At 39.7% G+C, this 13,982-nt stretch overlaps 1 long non-coding RNA gene across 1 annotated transcript; it reads left to right on the top strand.

The window, feature by feature from the left end:
• Positions 1-1,363: 1,363 nt before the first annotated feature.
• On the top strand, positions 1,364-13,351 carry LOC135336096 (uncharacterized). The gene is made up of 5 exons (XR_010394689.1): positions 1,364-1,378; positions 1,736-1,818; positions 1,911-1,961; positions 12,130-12,986; positions 13,038-13,351. It is a non-coding gene; the product is annotated as an uncharacterized LOC135336096 (long non-coding RNA).
• Positions 13,352-13,982: the final 631 nt, after the last annotated feature.

Raw genomic sequence — 13,982 nt, 5'->3', positions numbered from 1 at the left:
TGGGTGTGTAAAGCAGCTTGCCAGTCTTCTTGAGGTGAAGATCATCCATAGCAGTCCCAGGCATCCCCAATCTCAGGGAAAGGTATATTAATAATTATGCAGAATAATACTGCATGTGATTATATATACCTATAATTCTAGTTACATTATAATCTATAATCAAATATTTTTAACAGGATCAGCGATCTCACTGAACAATTAGGGATAAGATGAGGTACGACATAATTACAGAAGTCAGTGATCTCACTCAGTCTTCTTCTGGCTACAATTGGGTATTGCACTTGCCTTTGTACCAAATGCAGTACAATTCATCCTTTCATAAAGCACTCGGTACGTTTTGTACTATATATATATAATTATATATATATTATAATAGCCAGGCTGAAATGCATGGTTTTAAATAGCATTATAATACATTTATATATAGGGTTCATGGCATTCAGTATATAATTATATGCATGATTGTATTATTGCCACTATTTGTTCATTTGTATATACTACAGGGATGTCTCCATATATAAAGCTGTTTTTGGACAAGATTCTAAGTACAATATGAATGTTTGCGCTGGTGACTCTAGTATACTGACCGGGATGTCCACTGTGAACTGGGTGGATCAGAAGGAAGTGATCTTGATACACTTCAAGACGGAATTGAGGTAAGTTATATATCAGCATGCACATGCATGCACACATGCACTTATTAATTTAGGTGGCACCATCTGACAATGACGAGGCTGAAACTACAGTAGATGTATAGTTCTCAAACAACGAGCTGAACTACTAACTCACATTCATGACAAAGCCTCTCAAAAGTCTATGAAAGCAGACAAGCAGATGATTGAGAGGCATTCTGTCAAGAATCCTCCCTCAATCTACACTGTTGGAGAGGACGTTCTTGTGAAGTTCACTTCCAAGAAGTGGAATAAAGTTAGGGGGAAAGGTATTTCTGTACCACCTTCAACTGTCGGCAAAGTGGTTGACGTTAGACCTGCAACAAACAAGTACAAAGTGCTTGTGAGTGTAGAAAACCAAACAAAGGCAGAGTGGGTCTGTGTTTCAAGTCTATCATCTCTCACTCGTGCTGACGACAAGATGAGAGAAAAAGAAGAAAGTACACAATTGCAAGGTTGTTTTATATACATCATGCATGCATGTGTATAAAATATAATGTATTATATACATGTAGGCAATACATCTCCGACCAAGAAGAGTTCACCACACTTACAGCCAAAAGTGAAAAGAATTGGTATATATAGTTTAATAAATTATAACATGCATAATTACTATTTCAGTAAACATTACAGTTCTTGTTTTTACAGTAACCAAGCGGAGACGGTCTAGAGAAAAGGGATGCATGGAAGCATAAGTACCATGTTAGGTATATATATGTATATACTTATAATTATGTACTATAACATGGTATTACTATATATCACATAATTATAACAAGCATTATTACGTACCCGGCATGCATGCAATGCTATAATATAATATAGTGATTGGAAGACATGCAATGCATGCATGCATGCATATACTTCCTCCTTCATGTATGTATTTTATATATAGGGCAGCAGAGATATAGTGTACATGCACAATGCCCCCAACTCAAGTGGTATAATTATGATCATTATCTGTAACAGTATTATATATATATAATTAGCCATCATGCATAATAATTATAACTATAATAGCCATCATGCATATAATGCACTCATGATATATCTTACTGATGCAGATGTGATGATCACCCTCTCTCCATTTTGTATCACGTATCAGCACTTTTGTGAGCTAACCAATGGGACAAGAGTGAATATGGAGGTTTGTTTTGTTTTTAAGAGTGATGGTGCATGCATGTACACAATAGCTATATAAGCTGAGTAAGCTAATTACATTTTTTGTTTTATTTTAAGCTTGTCGATCTCTATCTTCAAATGCTGTCAAAAATGCCACAAGTAAAGCCGGTAAGGGAAGTATAATTATAATATTATATAATTATAATTATAGTAATAACAAACAACTTAATACATGACATTGTATTATATATAGCCATGCATGCATGCACTATATAAATATATAGGATGATGCAATATAATATACATGCATGCATGCTTGAGCATATATTATAATACCTAGAGCATGCATGTGCATTATTATATTAATTTAGTACTCCGAGGAATATAAATGCAAGACATGCATGCATCCAACTAGATACTCTACATTAGTACAACCAGTAGGTTAGTACAACCAGTAGGTTAGTACAACCAGTAGGTTGTACATAGGATTGACAGTGCAGTTGTGTGTGTTTTCAATTATTGCACAAGTTGTGACTCGTGTTTAGACTGCTCTATTTCTGCAGGGAAAGGCCACAGCAAGAAACTGAGTTGACAGATAGCTTAGTTAGCCTTTTATCTGTCTAAATGTGTGAAATTATAGTCAATGAATATTCTCATGCATTACTATTGATATTTGAAAAATTGCACTATTTTCATATTTCATCGTGTTTCGTCTGACTGACTAAGTAAGTAAGTAAGTAAGTAAGTAAGTAAGTACCGTATATCTTCTAATTTATCGGACAGCAAAAATAATTATTTTGGATATTGTCCGGGTATAATTGGAACAGACTTTTATAGAACATGCGAAGTGTCCGGAATAATTAGAACAAGCAAGCAGCTGCTAGCCTCGATCCCAGCCCCTCTCACTAGAGGGCCTGGTAACCACTGTTTGCGCGTGGGTGGATTCAATAGTAAATTTGTTAGTAAAACTCTTAATTTATCAATTAACCTTTTGTACTATGGTCACCCACGTGGTTGATTAGTGTCAAGAGAGAGAAATCGCCATCACAACTCTAGGCTCATACGAGGAGCACTGATCTTACTGAGATGGCATCAAACAAGTGTCTGGAAGCAAGTAGATTTGCCAGAGCCGGTCGGTACTGACAGAAAAACGCCTACCACTCTACCACAGTACAAAAGAAGACAAAATCTGACTTTTCAACACTGGAGAGAGCTTGAGCAAGAGCAGAACAGAAGTAGAAGCCATCACAACAAAACTAGTCACTTAGTCTAGGTCGTAAATGTTGTAAGTAGCTGTGTTATTTTATTAAAACTGCTGTGATTTGTGCAATGACATCATTGTAAAATATACTGACTAATTTACTAAGATATCTCGATCCCCAAGAATCTTGGGGCAACTGACACATGCGCAGACAGTGTATACCAGGCCGTCTTTCTCAACTGAGAGCGGCCTGGAATCGAGGCTAGCAGCTGCATGCGAGCTAGCTAAGTTTAATAGAACAGGGTACAACTGAATAGTTGCACTAGCTATCTAAAACTAGCTACTCAAAGCTATCTAACTGCAGCACTCTAAGTCTTACTTGCCGTCTATGAATGGTAACTCAACTTTTCAAGGTATTGTCTGGATATTTAGAACAAATGAAATATTAACTCCTTCCCTTTATCACTGAAACGAACTGATTAATTCTAATTCTAAAAGATTATGTGCTATTTTACGATCACTACAAATTGTTGGACTGTCTTGCTTCTTAATGTATACATGCCCACAAATTATGGCACTGCACACTCACATGACACATATCTTGAAACTCTTGGAGAATTGAAGGGTATTATTGAGTCTCACTCATTTGATAAGATTGTTATTGCGGGTGATTTTAATGTTGATATGTTACGTCCATCAGTTTTTCGTGATAGTCTTTTGTCCTTCATGTCTGACTTTAATCTCTGTTCTGTGGACCTTTTTTATAGAGAATGTGTAAAGTTCACGTATGAACGTGATGGAGGTTCTGTCAGGTCGTGGCCTGATCACATTCTCACGCTGCAACATCACACTGATATAATTTGTGGTGTCCATAGTGTTCACTCTCCAAGCAATTTTTCGGATCATGCACCACTCGCGTTTGTGCTTAAACTGGATTCTAGTGTCAACGATGTTTCCGGAAGACTCACTAGTAATTGTCCTATTCAACAGCCCGTTCGTGGTATCGATTGGTCGGTTTTAAGTGCAAATAATATTGAGGATTACAGACAAATTATATTTCAAACTCTACCACTTTTGTCACAGGACCTTCTTAATTGCGGCTCAACGTGCTGTTTATTACACCACGAGGAAATTGATTTGTTCTGTAATCAGCTTCTTTCCTGTCTCTCTGTTGCATCCAAACTTTGTTTCCCGGTCATAAGCAAAAGAGCTAGAACAATGCCTGGATGGAATGATCATGTGCGTGAAGTAAGAGAATCTGCCATGGTTTGGAACAAGATATGGGTAGAGGCAGGCTGTCCCGAGGCTGGTGTCGTGTTTGATCTGCGAAAGCAGACTAAGAAAGCTTACAAGTATGCGGTTAGGAGTGTCAAGCGGAGACAAAAACACATTGTCAGTGAGAAGCTTAGTAATGCACTTCTGTCGGCCAATAACTCTCTATTCTGGAAAGAAGTGAAGAAAATTAAGTCTCGCTCTAAACAGTGCAATTCCCCAGTTGTGGATGGTTTCAGCAATGCATGACAAGGAGATCAGTGAGTGCTTTCGTTCAAAGCTCTCTGGTATCTTGAACTACAGCGATACTACACACAGGAATGTTCTTTTAGATGAGGTGGCCTCCCATAACGGTTTCTGACATTGAAGAGGTTGATATTTCAGTGGAACTTGTAGAACACTGTCTAAAAGATCTTGGCCGTAACAAATCTGACGGCTCCAATTTGTTATCAAACCATTTTGTGCTTGCTGCATCTGTCATTGCGCCATCTCTTGCAACCTTCTTCACGGCTGTCCTTCGTCATGGATACATTCCTTCTGCGCTTAGAGATTGTGTATACTTGTTCCAATCCCAAAACCACTTAAAGATCCCTCTGTCTCTGACAGCTACAGGCCTATCGCTCTGGCCCCAAATCTTAGCAAGATACTTGAAAAGTGTATTCTCCTCAGATATAGGTCTAACCTTTTAACGTCTGACCTACAGTTTGGCTTCAAAGAGGGATTTTCCACTGAATTATGCACTGGAGTACTGAAGAATATTGTCTCTAAGTATCTGCAAGGCAATACTAATGTTTTTGGATGTTTTTTAGATGCCAGCAAAGCTTTTGATAGAGTTAACCATACTACCCTGTTTAAGATGCTCATTGATAGGAACCTTCCTCCCACAGTACTGCGATTTCTCTTCTCATGGTACAGGGACCAAGAACTAGTTGTTCGCTGGAATGCAGATATTTCAGCATCTTTTAATGTTTCGAATGGTGTACGTCAGGGTGGTGTTCTCTCTCCAATCCTTTTCACGGTTTATATTGACGAGCTCCTGCAAAGACTATCTCGACTCGGAATTGGTTGCCAACTTGGTGGGCACTCTGTCTGTGCACTTGGTTATGCTGACGATATAGCCCTTCTGTCCCCCTCACCATCTGCCATGCGTATCTTATTGAAAGAATGTGAAGTATTTGCCTCTGAATTCGATATAACTTTTAATGCCAGCAAAACTCAACTTATTTGTTTCAGCAATCGTCCAATGACACTACCTAACGGAGTATTCAGGTTCAATGGAGTTGCTCTTCAATTTACAGACATATAGTGACCCACCTTGGCCACACCCTTCATCGCAAGTTGGATGACGAAGTTGATATTGCACAAGTAACTTCCGCTATGTGCAGGAAAGCTAACTACCTGCTCCATACATTTAGTGGGTGTGATATGAGAGTGAAAACTAAGCTAATTGTGACCCACTGCATGCCTCTCACTATATGGTTGTGTTTTGTGGAGAATTGACAGTAAGAAAATTCGTGCTCTTGAAACCGCTTTTAACAATATTTTGAGGAAAATTTGGAGATTGCCTCGTCAATGTCACACAAGAATTCTCCACTATGTTGCTGGAGTTCAGAGTTCGTTTAATAGAATACCAGATCTTTTTTCTAACTTCATTTCACGTGCTTTAGCATCGAAATCCACTCTCATTAGATCGGTTTTCTCGTGGGCGTTTAGCCGCATGCATTCACAGCAGTCGGGGCTAACAACCTGATCAAACGGAATTTTATAAAAGTTTATAGCAGTGACGACATGGTTTGTGTGGACTTTGTTCGGGATGTCAGGCTTGGCCGCATTTCATTCAACTCGCGTGAAGATACATCAATGATAATTAACTCTATCTGCTGCGATTGACTTTAAGTTGGACTAACTATTCTTGCACTATAGCTATAGTACTATACTATTACTATACATGTAATATAATATGTACACCTATTCTGGTGTGTTCAATGATAATTATTAAAGTACTGGAGTGTCCGTTGTATTAGAACAACGAAAATTGCCCAAAAGAGTGTCCAGGTAATTAGAAGTGTCCGATAAACTAGAAGATATACGGTAAGTAACTTTCTTGGAAAGCATTTCCTCCTTGTACAGACATGTTCAGAAGATTCTAGATACAGCCTCTATAGTCGACTAGAACCCGGACCATGGGCGCTTTTCTCAGAATTGCGTTCGCTTGGACCAAGAGGCAGATGACCTCTCAGGCTCCACTTTTCTTACCTACACAATTCCGCCATCTTTAAATGACTGCCACAGCAACACACATGGCAACTTATGAGGTGGGCGTGGCTTTGACATCGATAAACACAAAACCTCCTTTCTTCAGCTCAGCTCTCTATTCTCTCACTTCAGGTATGCTATTTATGCTAGACGTATGCACTGACTGGATCTACCATAGGCCTCCATGCTTTTGCACTTGAAAGTACATCTATATAGTATATACATGGCTGCCATTATTTTTATCATAGATAAATGACTGAATAAAATACTGAATAATGTTTATTCCAGCCCTGTCTTCTCTTCTTGAACTTCTCTTGCTTCTTGATGTTCCTCATAGGTATTTCACTTTCATTACTGAGAAAAGAAGGCCGGTGAAGGAGGCTAACTCCTCAATTCCCTGAGTGAAGTACGGCCTGGGATCGAGACTATTGAGGAGTATAATATAATTCTGTCCAACAACCACTTATATATTATATTCAATAAGATTACAGGACGATGACAAATTAATCAACGTCACATTAATTTTATCTTTCATTAATGTACTACTGTATGAAACTAGTGTTCAAGCTGGCGCTGTGCTAATACCTCTCGCCATGATTTACTTTCGCTCAAAAGTATAGAAGAGGAAGTATAGAAGAGGAAAAAGTGTATAAAATAATCTGTCTAAAACTGACTTGCATCTATTCAATTGTATAATTATGGTATCATTGTTGTGTTTTGTGGCTGCTTATACCAGGACCTCAAGGATCTAGGAAGCAACAAAGAAGAAGATTTTGTTTTCAATTAATTATAAGCGGAAGTGCATAATTTTACTAATAAAGTTAGCTTATCTATATAAAGTCACTGAGAAGAAAAGACTTATTACATGCATCTATTGTTGTATTATGTGGCTTTAATACCAGGACCTCAAGAAAGAAGAAAATTGATTCTTCCAGGATCTGTAGTTCAGTGTATAATTAGAAGAAAAGACTTGTGTACATGCATATTGTTATCTATATTGTTATACAGTGAGTGTTTTGTGGCTTACCAGGCCCTCAAGAAAAATATGATTCTGCCAGGAGGATCTGGATCTGGATCTTGGATATCACACGTGGGGAATGAGCGCGCATGCGAAGCACTGGAATCCATTGTGAGCAGCCCGATAACAGACTGGTCCTGGCAGAAAGCTTCCCTACCAAGCAACCGTGGCGGCCTCAACCTCCGCAGTGCTGTGTTACATGCCCCTGCAGCTTTCATTTCCTCAGCTGCCTCCACCAAGACCCTGGTGGAACGTATCCTTAATCGCCCGACCAATCTGGACACCTATCTTGAAAAGGCTGTGAGTGCCCTGTCATCCTCCTCTTCCCACCCTGAATGGCTCAATCTCGATGACATAGACATCCCTCTACGCCAGCGCCACTTGTCCTGTGCCATTGATGAAGCCATGTACCAAAACCTATTAGACACATCACCTTCAACCAGGGCTCGTGCTTTGGCAAACTCGTCTGCTCTACCACATGCTGGAGACTGGTTGAACGGGGTGCCATCAGATGTGCTTGGCCTCCACATGCAAGACAAGGAATTCAACAGCTGCTTGAAATATTGGCTCGGCATCCCTCTCCACAGTGCCCCCCACCTCTGCCCAGCATGTCGCACCTCCGCAGATGAGTATGGTGACCATCAAGTTGGCTGTGGCGGAAATGGAGACAGAATCACCCGCCACAATGCGGTCAGAGATGTAATTTTTTCAGCCGCTCAATCTGCAGCTCTTGGACCATCCCGCGAGGCCCAAGGTTTAATCCCAGAATCCCTGTCAAGACCCGCTGACGTCTTCCTCCCAACTTGGCAAGGTGGCAGGCGAAGAAGCAATCAACATCGTAGGTGCCATCGGAAGTGCCATCGACCGGAGAGTAACCATGACACATTCCACATCCTCCACCAAGAAGCATCTGTTTCATCGCCTGGCCATTGCACTTTGGAGAGGAAATGCCTGCCTGTGGCTTCATCGCCAACAAACTTTACCTCCTTCAGCGGATGGTATCCGCTAAACTGTATGCCCCCCCCTCTTATCTTTTAGTCTGTTTGCTTTTGTACATTTGTATTGTTTTGATATTACACGGGAAAAAAAAAAAAAAAAAAATTACATCCACCGGAATAATTAAAGGGTGTGTCCAAAGAGATCAATGCTACTGCTATAGCTAGCTGTTTTAATTAACAGGTATTTTCTGAGTCTTGTCTATAGCTAACAAAAAGCTATAGAGCGCTTTAGTGCAAGGCTAACTCATATGTTGAATAGAAAGTTTGTGCGTACAGATGATGCTATGAAAGATTCTGAAGAGACTGCAACAGCCTTCAATGTGAGTCAAACTAGCCATAACTCGAGAAAGAAGCTTTAGTTTGCTAATCCACGAATCAAATTCCAAGAGAACGTGGCTAGAAGCCTATAGAAGCTGTTAGTTTTCGTCGCATTGCAACCGTTGAACAGTTATAGCTGGAATACACACACAGACAGACAGACAGACAGACAGACAGACAGACAGACACACACAGTCAGCTTTACCGTAGCCTCGATTCAAGGCCGATTAAAATACGGCCTGGAATCGAGGCTAAGCTTTACCGTATCCCTCGTGCGGCTATGCCTCGAGCATAGATAGTAGAGGAAGGGATTGGAAACGGGATCACGTGAGCTTATGCTTGCAACGTAAGCCTCTGGGACCGTGCGAGTGGCAACCTATGACACCTTGAGGTGTGATTTTACTAGTTTTGAGGTCAAGAGAAGCTTTTGAAAAGAAGCAAATGAGAGGATACTAGGTAAGTAAATGTATGAATAGCCCTAAAATTTGTCTTGAGGCATGGCTAGATACAAAATGAAACATTATTACTAGCTAGAAGTCTTGGTAGCACACAAAATTTGAAGATTTTACAACACTTAGCTTATTTGTGGGGTAAGAACTGACATATGAATTGCATCTATTGTAAATGAATGGTTACAGTAGTAGTACATGATGTTATTTTATTGCTTCAGCTATATATTGGAAGTGGGGATATCATACTTCTTGAGTTATTGACCGATTTGTTGATTTCCACTAGCCATCTTTGCGGGGTAGCATCTCCATAACTAAGCTGAGTTTATATTAGAGACTCGGCAATATTAAAGATCAATGTCCATATTATTGCTTCCAATTCATTAGATTTTGAAAATCACTATTCATGCTCTGATTTTGTCCCCGCAGTGTCGATGTGTGGCAAGAACTTGGACTGAGAAATCACTGGAAGAACATTGATAATTCATGTATAATTATGTTTAGACCATGCTTATACCTTATATTGATTGTTCATTGTTGTCTATGAATGATCATAAGCTTGCTTTAAGCTTTTAGTTTAGCATAAACTGCCATTAGTGCACAAAAAGTTTATTGCAAGCTCAGCACTTCAAGTTGCATCCATGGTCGCGGCTATAATTGAGATTGTAGCAAGGACGGTCCGTGTGAAATAGTGCTAATTGCCTGTGTTTCCAATCCCCTTCCTCTACTATCTATGCCTCGAGGCATAAAAAGAAAGGGAATCAAAACTAAAAAACATTTGCAATGTGAACGTTGCTAGGATTGCCAGGAAAAGAAAAGCGCGAAAAAGCAAAGAAACAAGAAATTCGGCGAGTGCATAACTCCAATCCGTTACAACGTCATGAACATGTACAGTCGAGTGGCCTACTGTTGATAAGGAATTTTAAAATCGAAATACAGGTTGGGTAAATACACAGTCATTGGTCTTTATCTGCTGGTCATAAAAAGCACAAAAAAATATTGCTTGAAACAGTACATGCAAATGACGTTGTAACGGATTGGAGTTATGCACTCACCGAATTACTTGTTTCTTCGCTTTTTCGCGCTTTTCTTTTCCTGGCAATCCTAGCAACGTTCACATTGCAAATGTTTTTTAGTTTTGATATAGTTATATATATAGCTAGGTATAATTATATATACTGTATATCTTCTAATTTATTGGACAGCAAAAAATATTTATTTTGGAAATTGTCCGGGTATAATTGGAACAGATTTTTATAGAGCATGCGAAGTGTCCAGAATAATTAGAACAAGCAAGCAGCTGCATGCGAGCTAGCTAAGTTTAATAGAACAGTGTGCGACTGAATAGTTGCACTATAGCTATCTAAAACTATAGCTACTCAAAGCTATCTATAACTGCAGCACTCTAAGTCTTACACTTGCCGTCTATGAATGGTAACTCAACTTTTCAAGGTATTGTCCTGATATTTAGAACAAATGTAATATTAAACTAGGAGCTCTGACAAAACCACCATCAAACATAAGTTTGCCAGTTCAAGTAAACACCATCACTTCTATTTTAACAGGATATCCAGATTATGGAACACATTTTACCTTCCACAGATTTAACACTTTCAACCTCAACAACTAAGCACAATCTGAAACAATTCTTCTGGTCTCACTTTATATCAAACTTTGACTCGGAAAACCCTTGTTCATATCATTTGAAATATCCTTGTTGCAAATGCATACTTAAGCGTTAGCTAGTAAATATAATAGTTTTGGTAACCTGTTAAATCAGGATTGCCCTCAGCATCACTTATTTTATGTAATCATATCAAAATCTATCACTGTACATGTGAATGTCTATTGCTGTAAAATCATATTGATTGATTGATTGATTAAAGTACTGGAGTGTGCGTTGTATTAGAACAACGAAAATTGCCCAAAAGAGTGTCCGGGGTAATTAGAAGTGTCCGATAAATTAGAAGATATACTATAATTATATTCATGCGTTGAGTACATGCAACTATACCTTTTACCGCAACGCTCCTTGGAGGGTGCATGATTGGAACTTCAAATAGTACATGCAACCTGTGTGTGCACATGTACACGTTATCTGAACAATTTATAATGGTCTTAATTGTTGACGGAACATTATAAATTGTTATGCATGTATCAGGGGCGTAGCTACCATTGTTTCCTGGTTGCCCAGAAACCCCCCCCAGGAGCTGCTGAGAAAATTGGGCAGGGCTCCCTATAATTGAAATCATGCAGCCCTGCCCATCTTTTCACACGTGGCTGCAAATCAATAATCAGAGCAGCACCGTGAAGCGTTTCACTTTGGCTTTGTCTCAGCTAGTTAGTCTCAGCTAGCTAGCTACCTCAAACAAAGAAGACCAAGACTTAAGTTCTAGATCTAGTATCAATCCTGAATGCTCCAGTATTCTCAGACTCAGCTCTAAGCACAACTTTATTCAGGAAGTGTACAAGTTTAGAACAATCTCAGCCACATGAAACCTCTCAGGTAAATGACATTTAATTGTTGCTCAGCTAGACTAGCAATACACAATTGGCACCTGCATGCCTAGTATGTTACGTCTATAGCTAGCTAGCTTCTCACAAACATGTAAAAAAGTCATGAACAATAGATAGTCAATAACAGTAGGTGTGCCCCAATCAAGAGGGTGTGGTACCGGAAGTGGGCGTGGCCACAAAAATTTCGCGGCGCTATCGCGCCGCTGATTTTTCTGCAGAAACCCCTGTCTCAAAAGTCTGGCTACGCCCCTGTGTATGTATATACATTCGATTCCATATTAATTGATCAACTTTTATTTTAAATTAGAACACACTTTGGACTGCTCCTTGCACTGCTTTTCTGTGGGTAGAAGAAGACATGAAACTGGTTGAAGATATGCTTGACTCAGTGAATGTATGTTATAATTATATACCATGCATGTCCCAGGTGGGTTTATTTTTATTTTTATATAATTATATAGGAATGAAGTAAACTGGTTGGCGGTCTATATAGGGTTATTGTAGAGACAACGAGCTGGGAACGAGGCTGTATACGTTTACATGCATGCATGCATAATAGCCTCGATCCCAGGCCGAGTTTTCGCTTTTATAACGGTTAGGCGAACAACTGGGCCTGGTACTAGTTGTCTGCGCATGCGTCAGTCGTTCGTCAGATTCTGACGAATGGATATTCTCGTTCACTTTGGTGACATTTATATTTGTGTACTATCGTGTACTAGAAGTCAGTTCCCGTTTTATCATTATTGGAATCGATTGGAATGGCTCTTAGCTGAAGCTTCTCTCTTCTCTGAAGCTTATTCTGAAGACTGAACAACAAGGGAAGAGGTATAAAGCTTTGTCAAGCTTGTTAAGGTCAGATATTTTTGTGTGGGCCCTATGGCCGGCTAGGCTATGCTATCAAGTCTTGTTCATGTTTGGCAAGAATGTAGGTAGACTATAGTTTCATCATTAATATGGTGGATCAAGTGAAGAGTGTGAGCTAGAGAACTTGGTGCTGCCATCATCAGCTCGTCGACAATGACACTATAACCGAGAAATTTAATATGTATAGATCTACACGTATTTAAAATGTCTACTTCTCTGTACAGGAGCAATGGCTAATATCCAGCTATCCCAACAGTGCTCCTCTTGGCTATACTAACGGACGAGACTGGACAGTTTGAGGTAAGGGTTTAACCGTCTTTGGTTTCTTTTAATATTGTCCTATACTCACAGACACAGGACTGGAGTATGACCTGCTCATTCGAGCGTTGCTGGGTAGCTCAGAGACATCAAGAGAATCTACGTTTTCTCAAGTAATGAGTTACGAGTTGGGGCCTAGAATCAGAGAAGTCCAGCAGCCTGCTAAATCTTTTTGAAACGTAATTTGAAGGCATTCAATCATCCTGAAGTTGCCCTGGGTCACTGTAATTGTGCTGCAGCACAACTGGCAACTCCCCAGGCCTTTGTGAAGCAGCTCCCTATGTGCATCTTTTGTGTACTCACTCTGTGCATTTTCTGTGTGCAAATTTCTATTATTGATTTATTAAATATTTTTGCCGACCACAAATATACAATGAAAATTTGACGCATGCGCAGACAACTAGTACCAGGCCCAGTTGTTCGCCTAACCGTTATAAAAGCGAAAACTCGGCCTGGGATCGAGGCTAGCATGCATAACTGATTATAAAATCATAATAATATAGGATTCGATCTTGATCGATGGGAAGGTTCTTGTTCCTGTATTCTCAGACGCACACAGCCACTTTCTCCTAATGGTAAGTATAATCTATAGCTTGTACATGCACATGAATCATATAATGACTGCATGCATGGTGATGCATGGTGGCGTGGGGAAAAGCACTCTGTTAAAGTCCATTCTGAGTCCAAGAGGGTTTTGGTCTAAACTACAGAAGGCAAAACCAGTAGATGGTGTCAATGCAAAGACAGTGGGGATCATACCATACGAAATATATACCAAAGTGTTTGGGAGGATCATCTACTGTGATTGTGCTGGCCAGAAAGAGTTTTACACGAGCCACTGTGCCATTCTGGAGAATGCTGTTCAAACCTCACCACCCATCATTATCCTCTGTGCTAAGCTTGTAGAAAGTGAGCAGGCGATTATTGATTCAATGTATCATTGGTTGACCCTCGTCCAAAACCAGTGTACCAATCTTA

The sequence above is a fragment of the Halichondria panicea genome, chromosome 5, assembly GCF_963675165.1.
Source record: "Halichondria panicea chromosome 5, odHalPani1.1, whole genome shotgun sequence".
Lineage (NCBI taxonomy): Eukaryota > Metazoa > Porifera > Demospongiae > Suberitida > Halichondriidae > Halichondria > Halichondria panicea.
The sequence above is the reverse complement of the archived record's forward strand: the minus strand, read 5'-3'. Positions and strand labels throughout refer to the sequence as shown.